Below are 20,612 nucleotides of genomic sequence, written 5' to 3'. Positions count from 1 at the left end.
TTGAATTAATTTGAATTAAAATGTAAGTTGTCAGTGTGGAAGTAAAATCCAGTTTACAAAGCAGTTAGTTAGCAAGCTGCAGCTCAAATTCTAGATGTTTTTCTTGGTCACAACAATATTCATACAGTTTTAAATTTAAGTCAATTTTCTCTTTCTATATTTCAATGCTATCACAACTTCAAAATTTGTCTCTTATTACCTATTTCTATCCATTCTAATGTTGTTTTAACTAGTAAATAAAATCCTTAAGGGTATGAACTGTTAAGCAGGTGCCAAAACATGTAATTTCTAAATAACCAGATATGGTTGAGAAAGGTTATAAATGCAATAATTAATACAAATATAACATGTCATGGGAAAATTTATTATATTAAAATCATAAAAATATTATACTAACAGGCATTTTTGTGTCCCCCCCCTCATTATTATTGTCATTTCATAGGTATCCCAGGTCATAGTTTTCAGTGTCTTTGTGACACAGAGCTTTCTGGGCTATTATATTATAAAGTTGTAAAATTAATATGTTAGCAGAAAAACAGTTAAGGAATGAAGGTAATGCTCAGGAACTTGATTGAAATATGCTTAGCAATGTTAGTTATAGCCAAAAAGTCATTTTAATTTCTTTCACATCCCACAACAATCTTTTGAAAAGATGTTTACTATTTTCCCCTATTTTTGGAAAAAACACACTATGCAGAAAATTTTGATAGTGTTAGCCTGAGGGTGATAATTAGATCATTGGAATTATGAACTGCTATTTTACATGCAGGTACAAGTTAAAGAATAACCTAGAGTAGTTGAAATAATGGCTTATAACTACTTATACAATCTCCATTTCCATTTTCCATCATAAACTATTTCTAACTTGGAAGAAAAATTATACAGCAAACTATTATAGTACTGACAAGCATTTTAAAGCTTTGGAATTTGTATTTCCAAACAATAGCAACATTAAATCATGTTAAATATGATACATGATAAGAGATAATTTTACATTGTGGTTCCTGTACACACAAACAGATATAAAACTGAAAGAAAAGTTTTACAAAATAGTGCTTAGCTTAATGCATTTAAGGTATTTTCTATTAAATGCCATTCAATTTCATTTTTTAAAAATGTTTTCATAACACTCTGAATTAATTTCATGACCCTTAATGGGTCATAACCTTCAGGATTTTAAAGACGTAAACATGAGAATTATGACAACATCGTTAGACTTGAATAGCTGTGAATACATTATTTAATCCAGAAATTCCTTACATTTCCAAAATGCTACTTTTTAAATTGAGTGAAACCATGAGTGTTATACCTAAAAAGATGAATGGTTTGTATTTTAATGAGAGGCATACAGGTATTTCAAGTTTGGAGTGTGTGGTATACTGGCTTTGATTCAAAATTGTAGAATAATGCAACTGTTAGTAATAGACACAAATATCGAGGATTTTTTCCCAGAGATAAGAGTTCTTGATAAAAATAGTACAGTCCGATAGAAGATAGAGATAAGAATAACTCTATGAGATTCAGTTAAAGATAAAAGTCACAACTAATATCTCTTTCCTCAGCTCCAGAAAATGGGATCATCTGGCCAGGACTTTAATTTATTACTTCTCTTCATGGAAAAAAATGGACTTCTGCCATAGGCAACATCTCCTTGCAGTTTCATAGCAAAAACTAGCAAACAAGAAAAATCACTGAAAGAAAGTATAAAGAAGGACTATTTTTCTATATTTTCTTAAAACTTATTTTAGTAAATTCAGAAGACATTAAATAATTTAAACAATTTCACAACCCCCCACTACACTGTTAGCATTATTTAGAGAAAATTTTATTGTGGAAACATTTATTGACTAAAGCTTATCAATTTGTACATGCTTAATTTCTTTAATAAATATTGAATAAGTATTTTGTCAATGAATGAATAAATAAAAATCTTTTAAGTCAAAGATTTGTAATCAGTTTTTAATACTGCATGATCTTCTTACAAAATAAAGTCATATTTGGAAAGATAATTCCAGTTTCTCTAAATATATCTTCATAAGGTTATTTATATCTTTATGTACAAGTATTAAATTGTTTAAACTATTTTCTTCATTTTACTCTACTTTTCTTCTACTTCATTCCACTCCCAATTACTACATGAAATAAGATTCTAGAAAATCAATTATTTATTTTATTACTTTTCTACTCCTATTTCCAGTGCCTTGAAGATTCATATACAAGGTCCTAAAATTGGCCATAAAGACCTCCCTAAATTGGATCTACTCAATCTGCCCCATCTGATTCCTAAGTTATCCTCTGGACATTCAAAGGCATTCAATATTTTGGATAAATCTGTTCCTTTGAATACAGATATATCTGATTCCCTATCTTTGTTAATATCGATCCCTCTTTTAAAAAAGGTTTCCTGTTGCCTCAGAATCTATTAAATCCTAACCCTTGGGACGAGCAAGGCAAGAGTGCATTCCTATGTTTGCTAGTGGCCCTGGGAGAGGAGCACCGAGTCATGTAGACATGCACCCATGACTTTGCGGAGACAAACAGAAAGGTACTGGGGTCAGTCAGGCAGGCAGGGTTGCCAGCACAAGCAGAGTGGTGCTGCCCCTCCCCTAAACCGTTGGAACTCAAGATAGTCTTGTGAAGTGGCACTGAAAGCAAAAGCACTAGTACAGAGTGATACATGTTCATTATAGCACGACTTTTTTCCTTTTACCACCACCACTTCCAATAATACCACCATTTGCCATCACTACTACTACTAACAATACTACCATCTCTACCTTCCTTGATATTGCCCATTATGGACCATCATAAGTACTTAAATGATAAATCCTTTACAGATACTATTAGACTTTTCCTTTTTTTTTTTTAAGAAAGATTTATTTATTTATTTATTTATTTATTTATTTATCTATCTATCTATTTATTTATTTATTTATACAAGCAGAAGCGTGAGAGGGTACAGTCAGAAGTGCGGGAGGGTGAGTGAATTCATCAGAGCCAGAGCGGGGAGCAGAACAGGCAGAAGGACCGAAGTACACTGCTGAGGGGAGCAGCGGGCGGCAGGAGAGGTCTGCATGCCATGTGGGACCCTCTCCGGTGGCCGGGGATCAAACCTGCGCTGCAGAGGCTGCGGGCAGTTTCACAACCCAGCGCTCAAGCGCTGCGCCACCAGGGAGGCCCTAGACTCTTCTGAAGTATCCAAGAAATAATTCAACTAACAGATAAGAGCACTAAAATTAGGAGCTGGTATTTCCAACACTCACGACTATGCTTGGTGAACTACCCACCTTCAGTTACAAGACTCATATTGGTTCACATAGAAATCAGTATTTGATTTTAGTGCCATTGTAGCACTATTTACAATGAACAAACTATGGAAACAAAGACATATGAGTGGATTAGAACTATGTAGTATATATTCAGTGGAATACTACTCAGCTATGAAAAAAGATAAAGCTTTAATTCTTGTGACAAGTGGATGGAAGTAGAGGAAATAATGCTAAGAAAGACAAGTCAGGAGGAAAAAGACAAATACCAAATGATGTCACTTTTATGTAGAATATAGAAAAACAAAACAAAGGGCCAGATAAAATAAAATTAATATCAAAACCCAGATATCTGACTTAGAACTGAAGCGACTAGATGAGGAAGAAGGAGGGGAATACACAATGAGTGCCTTGGTTGTAGGTGTGGTGTGGTAATATGCCCACAAGGGCTGTGATCTTACATGTCAACGTGTAAATCATATACAATATTGTAAATTATGTTACTTTAATAACAAAATTAAAAAAAAAATAAAAACAACCAATCTTATCCTTTTGGATCAGTTCAAATCTTACCTAAACTCTCTTCATGACTTTCTAGTCTAGGAGTAAAATAGGGATTACATTTCCATTACATATCTTTTCTTCATAGCATATTGCAAGGATACCTTAATGTGCTTCATTTTATTGGACTTCACAGATATTGCATTTTTTACAAATTAAAGTTTTGTAGCAACCTCACATCTAGCAAATCTATGAGCACCATTTTTCCAACAGCATGTGTTCACTTTGTGTCTCTGAGTCACATTTAATTAAAGTATAGACATTGTTTTACTAGACACAGTGATAGTGCATGCTTAACGGACTACATTATAGTGTAAACATAACTATTACATGCTCTAGAAACCAAACTATCTGTGTGACTCATATTGTTGCAATATTTGTTTATAAGAATGCTCTGTATCAAACCCATATTTCTTTTTTTTTTGTTTTCCTTGTAGTTTATTCTTTTTTTAATTTATATTTTATTTTCATATTCCCCATACAATCACAACCCCCTTATTTTGACCCCAAGCCCTCCATTCCCTGCCCCCCACCCCCCATAGAGTGTCTCTGGTTCATAGTTGTTTCTTGATTTTGATACTTTCTTTCTTAGAGTTATTCTTTTTCCTGGTCCCTTATTTAAGTTTTCTAGATTCCTGCTATGAGTGAGACCATCCGGTATTTTTCTTTTTCTTTCTGGCTTATTTCGCTGAGCATGATCCCTACCAGCTCCATCCATGTTGCTGCAAATTGCATGTATTTATCTTTTTTGAATGCTGAGTAGTATTCCATGGTGTATATGTACCACATCTTCTCAATCCAGTCATCTATTTTTGGGCATTTGGGTTGTTTCCAAAGCTTAGCTATTGTAAACAGTGCTGCTATAAACATAGGGGTGCAGGTGCTCTTTGGAATTGATGTTTCTGTGTCCTTTGGGTAAATACCTAGGAGTGGAATTGCTGGATCATATGGAAGTTCTATGTTTAGTAGGTCAAGAAATCTCCACACAGCTCTCCATAGTGGTTGGACCAGTTTGCACTCCCACCAACAGTGCAGGAGAGTATTTTTTCTCCACAACCTTGCCAACATTTGTTGTTGCTAGTTTTTTTAATATGTGCCATTCTCACTGGTGTAAGATGGTATCTTATTGTAGTTTTGATTTGCATTTCCCTGATTACAAGTGATGTTGAACATTTTTTCATATTCCTGTTGGCCATTTGCATTTCCTCTTCAGAGAAGTTTCTTTTTATCTCTTCTGCCCATTTTTTGACTGAATTATTTTCTTTGTTTTTGTTGAGTCTCATCAGCTCTTTGTAGATTTTTGTGATCAGTCCTTTACCATTAGTGTTGTATGCAAAAATGTTCTCCCAGTCGGTGGGGTTTCTCTTTGTTTTTGTTATTGTCTCTTTTGCTGTGCAGAAGCTCTTTAATTTGATGTAGTCCCAGCTGTTTATCTTTGCCTTCACTATCACTGCTTTGGGTGATGTGTCTGTAAAGATGTCTTTGAGGTGCATATCATGTAGTGTTTCGCCTATACTTCCTTCTACGTATTTTATGGTTTCAGGTCTTATGTCTAGTTCTTTAATCCATTTTGAGTGGGTTTTTGTGCATGGTGGTAGGTAGTAGTCAAGATTCATTCTTTTTTTTTTTTTTAAAGATTTATTTTTATTTATTTATTTATTTATTTATTTATTTATACAAGCACTGGGTACAGTCAGAAGTGCGGGAGGGTGAGAGAATTCACCAGAGCCAGAGCGGGGAGCAGAGCAGGCAGAAGGACCGAAGTACACTGCTGAGGGGAGCAGTGGGTGGCAGGAGAGGTCTGCGCGCCATGTGGAACCCTCCTCCCGTGGCCGGGGAGCAGCAGGGGATCGAACCGGTGCTGCAGAGGCTGCGGGCAGCTTCGCAACCCAGCGTTCAACCGCTGCACCACCGGGGAGGCCCCAAGCTTCATTCTTTTGCATGTAGCGATCCAGTTTTCCCAGCACCATTTATTGAACCAATTTTCTTTGCTCCAATGTATATTCTTTGCTCCTTTGTCAAAGATTAGTTGACCATAAATCTGTGGCAAACCCATAATATTTCTGTGATGTGTCTTCACTCTATAATTTAGTGCCTTAAAACAATAATAGGTATTATGATCTTTTTGTTTGTTTGTTTGTTTGTTTCTGTGGGTAAGGAATTTGGAGGATTGTGTGAACAGAGCTGGCTAAGTCTCTCGTGAGTTTGTAGTTAGATGCTGGCCAGACTATTGCCATCTGAATTTTAGACTGAGGATAGAAGATCTGTTTCCAGAGAGACTTACTCAACAAGGATGGAAAATATGGCATTTAGTGGGAGACCTTTGTTACCCTTCCCATGGGTCTCTTCTCACAGTGGCTTGTGTGGGTCCTTAAAACATGGAGGCTGGTTTTCCTTGGAGTAAACTATCCAAGAAACCTAAGCAGAAGCCACAATACCTCTAATAACCTAGCTTAGAAACCACACACCATTACTTTCACTGTGTTCTATTCTAACATGGGTGAGCAATGATTTACCATGTATGGGTTCAACACAAAAATATGAATATTAGGAGCAAAGGAGTATTTAGGAGGCTGATACACACAGAATCTTTGGAGTTCTGTCTTTATTCACTATTTGAAATTCCTAGAGTCCCTTAATATTTCCCATAATTAATTCTGAAGTTAATTTTCACGGACGTAAGCACAAAGTTCTTCAAGATACCATGAAATTATTATCATTTTCTCTTTCTCTTTTGTTCCATTGCTGGTTCTCATTGGTGAAATCTACTACACAGACTTTAGGCTAATAAAATCCCATGAAGGCCCTTTCCTTCTATGTCTGGCAAAAATCCTGATAACGTTTATAGAATATGTACTATGCAAGCGCCTGCTGGACTAAAATCTCTCTGCCATGCCAGCATGATGTGGTGCCCAAAGTTGCTGACATCACTAGTGTGCTGGATGCCTTCAGGTTGGCAGCAATGCTGTGGTATCTGTTTTCTGCATAGGTGGGGGAACAACCCCCATCAGCCTGTGTGTGACACCACATGACATGGGTACAGAGGTACCAGTGATTTCAGACTTTTTGATGAAAGTGTTTCTTTACCTGGTTCTTCCCAGCACTCAAGATGATTCCTCTGAGACTGAAGGATGAGCTGATAGACAGCATTCTTTATTAAAAAATGACTCTTCCTCTTTGCTATCTATTACATTATTGTGCACAGATATGTGCACAGATTGCCTTTTCCCTTGTAACAGTTATTTCCCAGGAGGCTCACTTTCTCATAAAAATTTGCCTTTGGTAGACGTCTACAAGAGTCCTCACGTGCATTCAATTTATGCTCAACTGGGACTCCTGCTACACTCCACCCAGTAAGATCCTTAAAAGGATTCTATCCCCAGAAATAGTCAATATTTTTTATTCAACCTTTTCCCTAGGCTTGATTCTGAGAGTGCTGAGACCCTTACAGTAAATGGCTGGGAACTACTTGTATAAAAACTTTTCAGATATTCTCATAACAGAAGTAGTATAACTAAATGTGATTCAGTTTATTTGTCAGCATCCCATGTAAAAAGCTAATTCCTTTTAGGAGACTCTTCATTCTCTCACAGAACCATTTAAGGTGGCAGAGGAACCACAAAGGGTGGCTTTGAAGTTTAAAAGCCCAATTTGTCCATATAGTTGTTATGTAAACACTGTCAAATTACTAAGTCTAATTTCCATCATCTAATATTATAGAATTTTTTAAAAGATTTATTTATTTATATAAGAACTGGGGTACAGTCAGAGGCGCAGGAGGGTGAGAGGATTCACCAGAGACAGATCAGGGAGCAGAGCAGGCAGACTGACCGAAATACACTGCTGAGGGGGGCAGCAGGGAGGACCGGAGAGGTCTGCCGTGCCATGTGAGAATCTCCCTGGCCGGCCGGGAATTGAACCCTCACTGCAAAGGATGCGGACAGCTTCACAGCACGGTGCTCAACCTGCTGCGCCACCAGGGAGGCCCCTAATATTATGGAATCTTGTCGGGATTTCATAAGACTGTTTAGGTCTGTACATGATGAAAAAGTGCTTAAGAATATCAGCCAATTATCATGATCATTATGGATATTGGACCTTTAACAGAGCTTCTTGGCATTCTGGGAAACTCCCTCAATAATCTGAAAACTCATAACAAACACAAGTCCAACCTGGAGCTGACATTCCAGGTCACATCCTCAGCTAAATCCATAATGTTCCCAGAGTGAAATTTCACTTTCTGATTTTCAGAGCACAAATAATTGGAGAGGGTGAATATTAGCAATCAAGTTCTGCCTATGATCAATTTTAAAGGCAGATCATTGGGTTCCTGGTAACATTATCTGCTCTGAATTTTCCTTCTCTGGTGTCATCCTTCACCCCACTATTTTTCCTTAGAATTCACCTGTCAAAACGACTGAAATTATATGTCTTAAAGTGTGGTTCCAACAGCGCTCACACTATAAGGAAATGGGGAATTCAAGAATGTATGCATTTTTTTCAACACACTTTAAGGTGATGGAGATGCAGGTATAAGAACAGTGAGAAGCAACCTCCAGGTCATTGGGTGATGCTCATGGCTGACTCAATGCAGAAAGTGTTTTCTGGACTCCAACCGCTCAGAAGGGGTTGAGGCCACTGGGAGTTAGAAACTGCTTATGCACTGGCAGTTGAACAGTTGGTACTCTTGCAGTTAAATCACTGGTGAGGAGGAGGGCCTGTAGATTTGTCTCCAGCTTGCTGCTTGAGTTTTCAGCTTAGATGTTGGTCTTTGCTCAGTAGACAAAATCTGAGGAAGGGCAGACAGCACCTGGCCATGTGTTAGCCTATAAATGTTCTCTCCCCACACCCCATGTAAATAAATTCAGTTATTGTTTTTTCTCAACATGCATCTGCTTTTTGGTCTTGGCCTGCATTCTTAAGTGCATGAGTGACGACCTCCCAAATGAGTCAACCCAGCTCCCCCAGGTTTGCTCCATTTCACAGGGAGCTTAAGTTCAAACTTTGAACGCTACCATTGTACTATACAAAATGCTTGAGAACCAAAGATAAATAAACAAATAAAAATGTCATTAAGTCTTCTCTTTAAAGGGCCAGAACGGCTAGATTTAACATGGCTCACCAGGTAGAACTATACTTCTAAGATTTTGTTTTTCTTGTCACATGCCACTGGAGAAATGGTATGAATGAAACAATTACAAAATGGTCAGCAGTTTCAATTCACAGTGCCATAAATCTATTACATACAACATTAGAGAATGACTTGATAAGCCACTTAATGATAAGGCGCTAAGCATCCTGAAATGCTGGCTAGTCAGGTCGCAGTTCCCATAATTGTGACCCATTTTAATTTAATTGTGTCCCATTTTAATGCTAAAAATGTTCTCCTAATCCTCCTCCTCCTCTACTACTAGTTTGCATTAATTATGGGAATCTAGGGTGGTATGCTTATTTTGTCCTGCAATCTAAGTTGCCATTGAAACATTTCAAGGTGGCAACATTTGCCTCTAGTGGGTGCTGCCTCACCTCCTGTTCTTATTACTGTCTGTAAAAAGTTTTATCCCTTTAACACACAAGCACAACTTCCCTACTGATATGTCTTTAGAAATTTAATCTTATGTTCATGTGATTTCCCTTGGTTTATAGCACCTATTTACACATCACCAAACATCCCTTTATAATTGTAACATTCTCTACCCCAAGAGAGTACATGTTATTTTTATGGGGTCTGCAAGCTCCAATCCACACTTTTTTATTACTACTTCCTATACTTACCTCCTTTTACAGTGCTACCTTAGGTAAAGTTCCAGCCAAAATCAGAATTCATTCCTCGTAAGGCTGGCAGAGACCACACAAACTCTCCAAGAAGACTACTATTTTACACAGACATTGGACAAACTTTTCCTACCTGCAATATTATTTTCATTATTTTTAAACCAGTTTTCTAGTGTCATGCCCAGGCTTGAAGCCTGAATAATCTGACATTGCACAGTATTGTCTTCATGACTCTGCCACTAACCACAAGGTAGTTAGTTTTATTTATTTATTTTTTTAAGATTTATTTATTTATTTATACAAGCACTGGGTACAGTCGGAAGCGCGGGAGGGTGAGAGAATTCACCAGAGCCAGAGCAGGGAGCAGAGCAGGCAGAAGGACCGAAATACACTGCTGAAGGGAACAGCGGGCGGCAGGGGAGGTCTGCGCGCCATGTGGGACCCTCCTCTGGTGGCCGGGGAGCAGCCAGGGATCGAACCTGCGCTGCAGAGGCTGCGGGCAGCTTCGCAACCCAGCGCTCAACCGCTGCGCCACCGGGGAGGCCCCAAGGTAGTTAGTTTTAATTTAGGGATAGTAATGTGTCCATTCTATAACAGATGCTGTGCTAGGGTTACTAATTACTTAGAGAAACCCACATAATACAATTCTTCTTTCATAGACCATACCAGCCTGAAGATTTATTCTATTTTAGTTAAGATTTATTTATTTATTTTGGCATAGAAGAACTGGGGTATATAGGTCAGAGATGTGGGGGATGAGAGGATTCACCAGAGACAGAGTGGGGAGCAAAACAGACAGATCTATGAAATACACTGCTAAGGGGAGCAGCAGATGAGACAGGAGAGGTCTGTTGTGCCATATGTGCGTTAGCTCCCCGCCTGGGGATCAAACTCAGGCCATGGTGGTGATTGCACTGAGACTTAACTCCCTACACCACCAGGGGATTTCTTAAAATTATTATAATGACAATATATTATTTCTCTGCTTGGGCTTCCTCTCATGACTGTAGGATATGCAGCCTTCATCTCTTAGGTGCTCATGAATACAAACAACTAAGCTCTTCTGCTATTGCCTACTTTCCTGCTCTGATCTTGATATCTATGGTGGTCCAGATAACCACCTCTGGGGCCTCTCTCCACTAGGATAGACATCAGTGCCATTTCACTTTAATTCCTACCAGGGTCCAAGGTAATTTAGGAGCTTCAATCTATCTGAAGGCTCTTCTTCCCCTATGTAGTCACACCTTGGGAGCACAAGGCAACATTGCTAAAGGACCAATAAGTCAACTCCAGGAAAACTGGGTGAAACAAGTGATTTGATAAAGGAATAGTAAGAAACAAATTCTGAGCCAGTGGATGACATCCTGAATGAACTCTACTTCTTGATGTCTTAAAGACTTCACCCCATCTCCTCTTGAATGAGATCTCAGGTGCAAGGATTACAACTCCTAGCATGCCCCGGACCTGACTTCCTGAATGGGATCCACTGCGAAATATGGGTGGAGTTAAGCTCCTATGCTTGAGTTAAAAACTGAACATATGCATATTCTCACTCTCCTGCTTTTCTAGCTTTGATTTGCACCCTGATGTCTCAAGTGGCTTTGCTGGTAGAAAGTGCTGACAAATGAATCTTCCCTCTCCCTCTCTGTTCTTTTCTTTTCATTCCCCTTTTATGTAGTTGTTTGTTGTTGTTGTTGTTGTTTTCGGCTTCTCTCTCTTTCTGCTTTTAGGTCTTGTCCTAAGTTCCTAAGCATGTGGATGAGGACTCACAACCCAGGCCACCCCTGTTTCTCCCTGGGGTTACCCTATACCACCTTACATGATAGTGGGCCTATCATAGCCATGACTGATCAACCCAAAGAGAACTCCTTGTACTGGTCACTGTGAGCATGTTAAGATTCTGGGCAGGATTTCCCTGACTCTAATATAGAGGAGATTGGTTTTACTTCAGTAAAACTCTTTCTCTCAATCTTTTTATTTAGAAATAAATCAAATGATAGCTTAGGTGTGGTAGTTTAGGCAGTTATCTTTTGTATTTTTCTTTATATTTTTGTATGAGTAATATGGTGAAGTCCAAAGTATGGAAGATGATTTTGGTTTTACACATATTGGACTCAGTTTCAACCTCCAACTTGGGATTTTTCTTCTGGGGGAATTCTCAGGAGTATGTGGAAACATATTCTATAACTTTGCTTTAAATTTGAGAGGATGTGAAACTTCTGTTTTAACAGAGTATTTGTTTGGAAGAATTCTGTATGCTCTCTATAAACAATGTTTAGAAAACTCAGTGACACATATGATAGCACAACAAAGAGTTAAAGAGCCTTCCCCTTACACTGATAGCATTAAAGGGTAGAAGGAAGAAGACCACCGCTTACTGGAGGTTTTGAATCCACTAATTGAGATGCCCTTTTTAGAAGCTGGAGTCTCTCCTGGAGAAGATACAGAAGCTTTGCCTACCTCATGATTCCCTCTGAGGGGGCTGGAATGGTTTCTCCTTCTCATACCAGACAGGGCACCCAAGTTGGCCGAAGGAGCACTCCTAGGGTAGAACTATTCCCTCTTCATCAATTCCCAACAGGTGTGCTGAGTGAGCAAGTCAACCTGCTCAACCCAATTGGTCACGTACTACCTTTTCCTTCAGGCACCTCCTGAATCGGAGAAATTCTATCCCTCCATAGCAGCAAGATCTTAAAAGGATAGCTAATTTATGTGTTTCTATTTTTGCCTCCCATTAGCCTACCTACATAGATATACAATCCATATTACATAAGCTATTAGCATAAGATCAGTGGAGCATAGTATTAAAGGACAGTGAAGAGATTTGTTATCTCTACCAGGAGGATCTTGAAACCCTAGAATCAGAAGAGGTTGTCCCAAGAGTAGACCCTAACCTCAGTAAGGGGGGACTGGAAAGACCAAAACACTACAAGAGGTGTTTACTAGTAGAGCTGAGCAGGAAATGCCTATGCAAATATGTTTTACTTCAATGAAATGTCAATGAGGAGCCACCTGAGTTTCTTGAAAGGATTATCCAAACTTACAACACTTACATAGACATGAGTCCAGACACTTCAGAAAATGTTCAGATGGTTGATGCAGCATTCATTGGGCAGAGTGCTCTGGATATAAGGAGGAAATAAATCCAGTAGAAGGTGCTATAGTTGGTGGGTAAAACATTTTGAGTACAAATTGCAAATGAAAGAAAGAGGCCTAGGCCTACAACAATTTTCATAGAGAGAAGACAGGACAGGAATTAGAAGGAACAGAGAAGGGACATAAAGAGAGACAAAGCAGAAGAAGTGAAATTTTGAGGAAGAATCAGTGTGCAGACTGAAGAAAGAGGGACTTTGGAAGGACAGGTATCCCCAATTGGAAGCAACAACCGTGGGGAGGAGTGGGAAAATAAGAGGAAAGAAAAGGGAGCAGATGACAGCACAGAATGAAGATTCAGACAAGGTCACTGAAGGGCATAGAGGCAGAGCAGAAGGAACCCAGAGGCATGGAGAGATGCAAGGATATAAGTAGTAGTCTAGAGTGGGGCTCAGATGAAGGTTAGGGGCGCCCAAGGGTTCCACCTGATCCAAAAATGCCTATTTTTCTAACCCCGTGAGAAACTGATGGGGGACTATCTGTTTGATTTTTTTTTTTTTGTAGACACTAGAGCAACCTATTTGGTTTTGAATTCGAATTTAGCTCAGGAGAACAAAAGAAAGTTTGCCAGTCACAGTTGGTTTATGGGAAGGCCACACCAAAAGCTGTCCTATAACCTCTGAAACAATTTTATGATACAAAGCTCCAACATGGATGACTCTCTAACCACTTCTATGGTCATAACTTGTAAGTAAACTTAATGCACAGATGACTTTCTCACCCCAAGATCAGAAGCTGTACCTAGGAGTACCCCCAAAGCATGCCTTGTAATTCCAGATGATACTCACTCGGGATGTGCCAACAAAAGGTAAAGTGCTGCCCTCAGAAATCTACAAAAGAGTAAAGTGGTTTGGGAGCCTCCTTGGTGGTGCAGGGGTTAAAGACAACTCTGTCAAGCTATCCCAAGCCACTGAGCATGAATTTGAGCCCTGAGTGGCCAGGGAGCTACCCACATGGCACATCAGACCTCTCCTGCCTCGCCTGCTGCTCCCCTCAGCAGTGTATTTCAGTAGATCTGACTGTTCTGCTCCCCACTGTCTATGGTAAATCTTCTCACCCCCTCCCACCCCCACACCTCTGGAGTACACCCCAGTTCTTGTATGCATAAATAAATAAATTAAAAAAAAAGAGTAAAGTGGTTTGGGCTGGTGGAACCCTGTGATTTGCAGAAAATGAAAATCATGTACAAATACAGGTGGTAGAAGAGAGCAGAGCCCCAAGGAGAAAACAATATCTTTGAAAGAGGAGAGCTTGAAGGAGTTTTAGCAAGTATTTGCAGAAGTTTCTTCAATTTAACATCACTTAGCCCTTCCACACCACTACAATGCTCCAATTTTGCTGGTAAAGAAATTCACATAAATGAGTACCATTTTGTTCAGGATTAGAGGGCCATTTTGAAATTGCGCAATAATATCCAACTGTACCAAATCCTTAGACCCTATTCATTGCCATACCTGGAGTATTTTGGCTGGTTCTCAGCACTGCACTTGAAAGATGCCTTTTCTGCATCCCAGTAGATGCTTAAGTCCAGGACTTTGCTTCTGCAAGGATTTAAGAATTCCTTGGCTATTTGGGGGATACACTGGTAAGAGATTTCAGAAAAGTCCCACTAAATCAGGACACCTACCTGGAACATGTGGATGATTTTCTAATTGCCAGCTCTGACAATGAATGTGGAGAGTACCACATCGTTGTTGAGCCACCTGGTAGAGTGGCTACAGGTGTTACCTTAGAAAGCCAAGATATAAAAGCAGAAGGTGACATACTTGGAATCTGAGATTTTAAAAAAGCCAAACAAAGCCACATGATTGAGTGAAAACAGGTGGTCTCAACTCTCTAAGTCCCCTGCAATCAAAGGCAATTATGTAGATTTTGAAAATGCTTAGGTTTTTGCAGAATTTGGATACCAGATTTTGTGTTGATAGCACACCCCTATATGAAGCCCTCAGAGACCTGGACTCCAAACCTTTGTATGAATGTCGGAATGTCAACAGGACTTTGGTAAAATAATGGGAAGGTTGGTGCCTCCCCGGTGGCACAGAGGGTTGAACGCAGCACTGTGAAGCTGTCTGCAGCCTCTGCAGTGCCAGTTCAATTCCCCGGGCAGCCAGGGAGATACGGACATGGCCAGGCAGACCTCTTCTTCTCACCTGCTGCTCCCCTCAGCAATGTTTTCGTCTGTCTGCCTGTTCTGCTCCCTGCTCCGTCTCTGGTGAGTTCTCTCACCCTCCTGTGCCTCTTGCCTGTACCCCAGTTCTTGTATAAATAAATAAATCTTTAAAAAAAAATAATGGGAAGGTTGATTTCAACAATAAGCTCAGGGTTGCCAGCACCCAAGAAGTCTTTCTGACTCTACAGGTGTGAGAGACAGGGAGTCGGTCTGGGAGTGCTAATCCAATTATTAGGACCAGAAATGTAGCGCATCAAATATCTGTCCAAACAATTATGCCACACAACTAAAGGATGGACTTGTGTTTGCTAGTTGTAGCTGCCACTTGTAAACTTCTACATGTAGCAGAATATTTTATATTAGATCAGCCAATCACTGTTTATGTGCCACATCAGGTTTTGATATTACTACAAAAAAAAAGGTGGACTTTAGTTGACTGCTGGTCACAGAGGAAAATATCAAATAGCTTTATTAGATAATCTCTAAGTACAACTGTGAGTCACTACCTCTATAAATCCAACTACCTTCCTCCTAATCAATGCAGAGGCCCTTAAGGTTGGAGCCTTAATACATAACTGTTGGGAAGCTATTAAACAGTGTATTCTAGCCAAACAGCTTTGTTTGACCAGTCCCTGGCAGATTCAGAGCAGAAGCTATTTATATATGGGAGCAATTTTATCCAATAAGACCAGTCGCACACAGGATATGCAGTGGCAATGCTTGGTGACACCATAGAAGCCAAGGCCTTCCCAGTAGGTGTCTTAGCACAGGAGACCCAATTAATTGCCTTGACCTGAGCCCTGGAAATCTCTTCAGATAAGTGGGCAAATAAATGCACTGACTCAGAGTAATTTTCATGGCCCTACGATACCCATTGGAGCCATATGAAAAGAAAAGGGGATCCTCACCATCAATAAGAAAGACATTCAGGGCCTCCCTGGTGGCACAGGGGTTAAAGCCTCAGTGCTCTCAAGCTACCGCTGCCACTGTGACACAAGTTTGATCCCTGGCCAGGGAGCTAACCCACATGTGGCACAACAGACCTTTATCTTGCCTGCTGCTCCCCTTAGCAGTGCATTTCAGTCAATCTGCCTGTTCTGTTCCCCACTCTGTCTCTGGTGATCCTCTCATCCCCTGCACTTTTGGCCAGGACCCCAGTTCTTGTATGCATAAATAAATAAAATAAATCTTGGGGAAAAAAAAAACCAAAGAAAGATAGACATTCAACACCTGTCGGAAATCTTGGTCTTGGGGAAAGCGGTAGATTTTTCCATCAGCCACAACCTTGCCACATTGCCCCAATCACCAGAGATGAGTCTAAAACTACAGGATGTAACTGACCAGCCAACTATGTGGCCAAGGTTACCACTCATTGAGCTCTCCATGGAGCAGTCATTTCTCTCATGGACTTATCTCAATTTGTCACCAAATTTACAGTTTGGAATAAGGAAAGGACCCCTGAATAAGGATTTATTAACTTTGACAGCAACTCCTCTTGGAGAATGAACTCACATTGTAAGATACTACTCTCAGAGACCCTACTCTATACAGTGTTGACAGATCCTACTATGAGAGAGATGCCTTGCTAGAGCACATGCGCCCATATTTAAAAGGTCCCTATTTACACAGAACAGCTCAAAGGAACAACATGGTTGCCATTTATGCACCAAAAATAAAGCAAAGTCTAGCTCACACCCTAAAGATACTACAACTCCATATTAGGGCAAGTCTCCCTTTTGGAGACTGGCAGTGTCTTTTACTCAAGTGCTCAAAACCACTAGTAATTATAAATCTCTTTTGTTTTTTGTGGATACCTTCTCAGGATAGGTGGAAGTATTTCCCACTAGGAGGGGAAAAGCTGAAGAGACTGCCAAACAATTGCTTAAAGAAATAATTCCTTGCTTTGGATTACCCAACGCCGTTCAGAATAACAACAGACCTGCATTTGTTTCAGAAGTCACTCAGAAAATATTGCCTTGTAGATTAATTCAAAGCTTCATGCTGCCTGGAGACCACAATCTATAGGACAAACTCAAAAAGGAATGAACCATGCTTTAAGGAAGACCTTGGCAAAACTATGCCCATCTGTGTTAAGATTAGGCATTGTCCATCATCCTACTTTGGATAAGAGTAGCTCTAAGACTGGGCCTCCCTTGTGGCACAAGAGGTTAAGTCTCATGCTATCAAGCTACTATGGGCAGCCACTGGGGCATGAGTTCGATTCCCTGGCCAGGGAGGTAACACACATGGCCCAGCAGAACTCTCCTGTCTTGCCCGCTGCTCCCCTTAGCAGTGTATTTCAGTAGATTGGCCTGTTCTGCTCCCCGACTCTGTCTCTGGTGAATCCTTTCACCTCCCTGTACCTCTGGCCTGTACCCCACTTCTTTTATGTATAAATAAATAAATCCTTTTTAAAAAAAAACTTGTATACATATGAGTAAATTTACAGTTGCATAAGTCATTCTACATGAATGACTTTGTTTGGATTAAATAAAACCTAAGGGATTTTCTCTATCTATATGTTAGTATATTTCCCTTTGTGTCCAAGTATTCTAGCCACTGGGGAACATAAAACTGATAAAGATGTCACCTATTGAAATTTTGAGCTCAGAAATATGATGGAAATTTGCACACATGTTTCTAAGAAGTGTGCATGAAGAAGTATGCTTCTAAGAAGTGGGATAATTTTTGATTAATGAGAACTAATTTTAAATTAAATGGGTTGTTTTGAAACATGCATATCTATAAAATCATGGTATTGCTTTATTTGTTGGGCAAAATGTGAATTAGGAAATTTTTTTTAAGAAGATTAAGAATTCCAGTTATGGGATCAAAATATGCTGAGTAACCAGAGCTTTGATTGTAATTAAATGGTTCTGTTATTCCCTAATACTTATGACAAAACTTCCCAGAAATCTAAATTAGGAAACATTGGTAGTGTTTTATTTGATTGATCAGAACTCCTGGGACACTCCATGAAATTTCTCCTTTGCTTTTGGGAAAGGCATTCATACTATTTGGTACTTACTGGTAAATTTAGGAAACATAATGGCAAATATTGTCACTGGGGAAAACATGAACATTATCACATGGCATAAACATGAATATTAATGTTAGTGTTCTAAAATTAAGTTGGTTAAACTTGTTAAATATATTCTGACATAATATTACTTATTGATTTTGATTGTTGTTCTGCAACATTGTAAGCTGTAATGTTGAATTAATTTCTTTGGCAATTATGTCACTATCAGATTTTAAGTTTGGTTATTGCAAAGTTTTTACATTTACATAAATTATTTCTGAAGAAATTAATAAGATTAAAAACTTCAACACTATCTTAAGACCCATGCTAATTGATGCAATTGAAGAGTGCAAATTTTTGGATGACTAGAATTGAACATAATTTTAATAAGTGTGTGTTTAAAATGCTTTTCACTTTGTTTTGTTTTTTACTCAAGAACATTACTTTTTTCAGCTGACCAGGATCTGCAGCAATGTGAAATTGCAATTTTACAAGCAGAACTAATCTTTGCTTGCATTTTCTCTCTCCATTTTGCCATCATATTATGGCAAAATTGTCAGAAGTACTCTTATTTTACTCATGGTAATGTGTATCTTTCATAATTTTGATAGGGATTTTTATTTGTCTCTCCTAAAAACAGATAATTGGAAACTTAGCTGATTACCAAAGTTTTGATTGGAATATCTTTTGAAAGTTGAAATTGAGTAAAGTCTAGAAGAAAAGAGTTTGCCACATTTAGTACAGGATTCGAAAACCCTTTGAGGGAAGCAGGGAAATTGACCTCCATCCGCAGCGTTGGAAACCTCAGAGAAAAGCCTTGGAAACCTCCAGGATAGGAAATCTACCAAAGGTACAGATGTTGCTGGTGCAGTCTGTTGGACCTGCACTATGACCTGGTTCCCAAGGAATGTGCAGGCCAAATGTTGAGAGTTCAGTCTAAGATCTTTTATAGAATGTTCCAGCAAAGTCAACAAAAATTCTATTTGGTTTTTCTGCCCTGTGAGTTTATGCAAAAATAGATTTAAACTAGATTTAGTTTACAAAAGTATTTTGCTCCACTATTTAAGAGAATTGAGATGAAGGTGGAAAGAAAATGTTTTTAAATAGTACCATTTTTAAGAATTTTCTCATTTTTCTCTTGATTTTTTCTGATATTCTGTTTGACTAATGTCTCTAGCTTTTTACTTAAACTGATTTTTTTTCTAAAAATGGAAGACTTTGCTATACTGGCTACCCTTGGACAATGCCTCATGACTATTAGCTATTTCCTTTGAACACACTGGAAGGCTGGCAATGATGTTCTTCTGAGAACACACTCCGAAATGCACAGATTTGACTTTCATCCCCATAGAAATGGTGGCAAAAATTAAAAGGAGAGAAATTGTTAGAGGAACCATAGGGAGCAAACGCTAAACCAATGAATGGCATCCCCTGGTGTCTTTACAGACTCCATCCCCACATTCATTCTGGTGAGATTTCAAGCACTTGGGATTACAACTCCCAGCATTCCATGAACCTGATTTCCTGAACAGGAGGCCACTGGGAATTAAGAGCAGGATTAAGCAGATATGCTTGGCTTAAAATCTTGATACTCATGTTCTTTCTTTCTTGCTTTTGTGGCTTTGACTTGCACTCTGGTTTCTAAGCTAAGTTGGCATTGCTGATAGGAAGTGTTGATACATTTCTTCTTTCTCTTTCTCTCTCTTCCCTGTTTCTAAATGCCCTTGTAAATAAGACTTTAAAAAAAAAATTTCTCTTTCTGTCTTATTTTGGGCCTTGTCCCAATTTCTTAAGCTTGTGGGTGAGAACACCAAAACTAGGTCACCCCCATTCCCTCTGGGTGTTTCCCAGTTTCAGGTTTTTCTTAAAACCTGTTTTAAGAAATGTTTTCTTAAAACATTCTTAAAAAGTCCTGTTGTCCAGAGCATTGTCTATGTAAATGAATTACCAAGTTGTGTTCATTCCTCTTCTGAATAAAGGGCTTAGCTGATGGAACAAGTGTCCTTAGGAAGAACTATTTTCAGGAAGCCATTAAGTTGCCATACAAATATATTTTCAGCACCCCCCCCCCTTGTAAGTGTCATGTGCATACCAGGCTTTTTAAACTCTTAAAACAAACAAAGCTTTACCATATATTCATATCTCCCCTTCTCCTAATGCTGCCTTTACAGTTTCCATGAAGTACCTAAAATCCAGCACTTAATTGAGAGTACAACCTTGAATTGTTTACAGGCTGTAAGTATAAGATGCTTAAGGCTGATAAAAATTAGTTATCTATTGCTGCAAAACAAATTACAACAAAACAATAAATATTTATTATCTCAGTTTCTGGGAGGATGGAATCTGGGAGTAGATTAGCTGGGTGGGTCTGTCTCAAATCTTCTCAGAGGCTATATAGTCAAGGTGTTGCCAGGGTTGCAATTATCTCAAAGGTCACCAGGGGAAGATCACTTCCAAGTCCATTCACAGGGCTGTTGGCAGGTGTCAGATCCCTGCTGACTCTGGGCTGAGGATATCAGTTCCTCATCAAGCTGGCCTTTCCAATTCAGCACATGACAGATGACCTCCTTCAGAGGGAAGAGAATTATTATTATGCCTCATAATAATTCTGAATTATTACTCAGAATTATTATGCCTAGTTACATGGATTTTGTGTGTCTATGCT

Source organism: Talpa europaea, assembly GCF_964194135.1.
Source record: "Talpa europaea genome assembly, chromosome: 5".
NCBI classification, from domain to species: domain Eukaryota; kingdom Metazoa; phylum Chordata; class Mammalia; order Eulipotyphla; family Talpidae; genus Talpa; species Talpa europaea.
The sequence above is the reverse complement of the archived record's forward strand: the minus strand, read 5'-3'. Positions refer to the sequence as shown.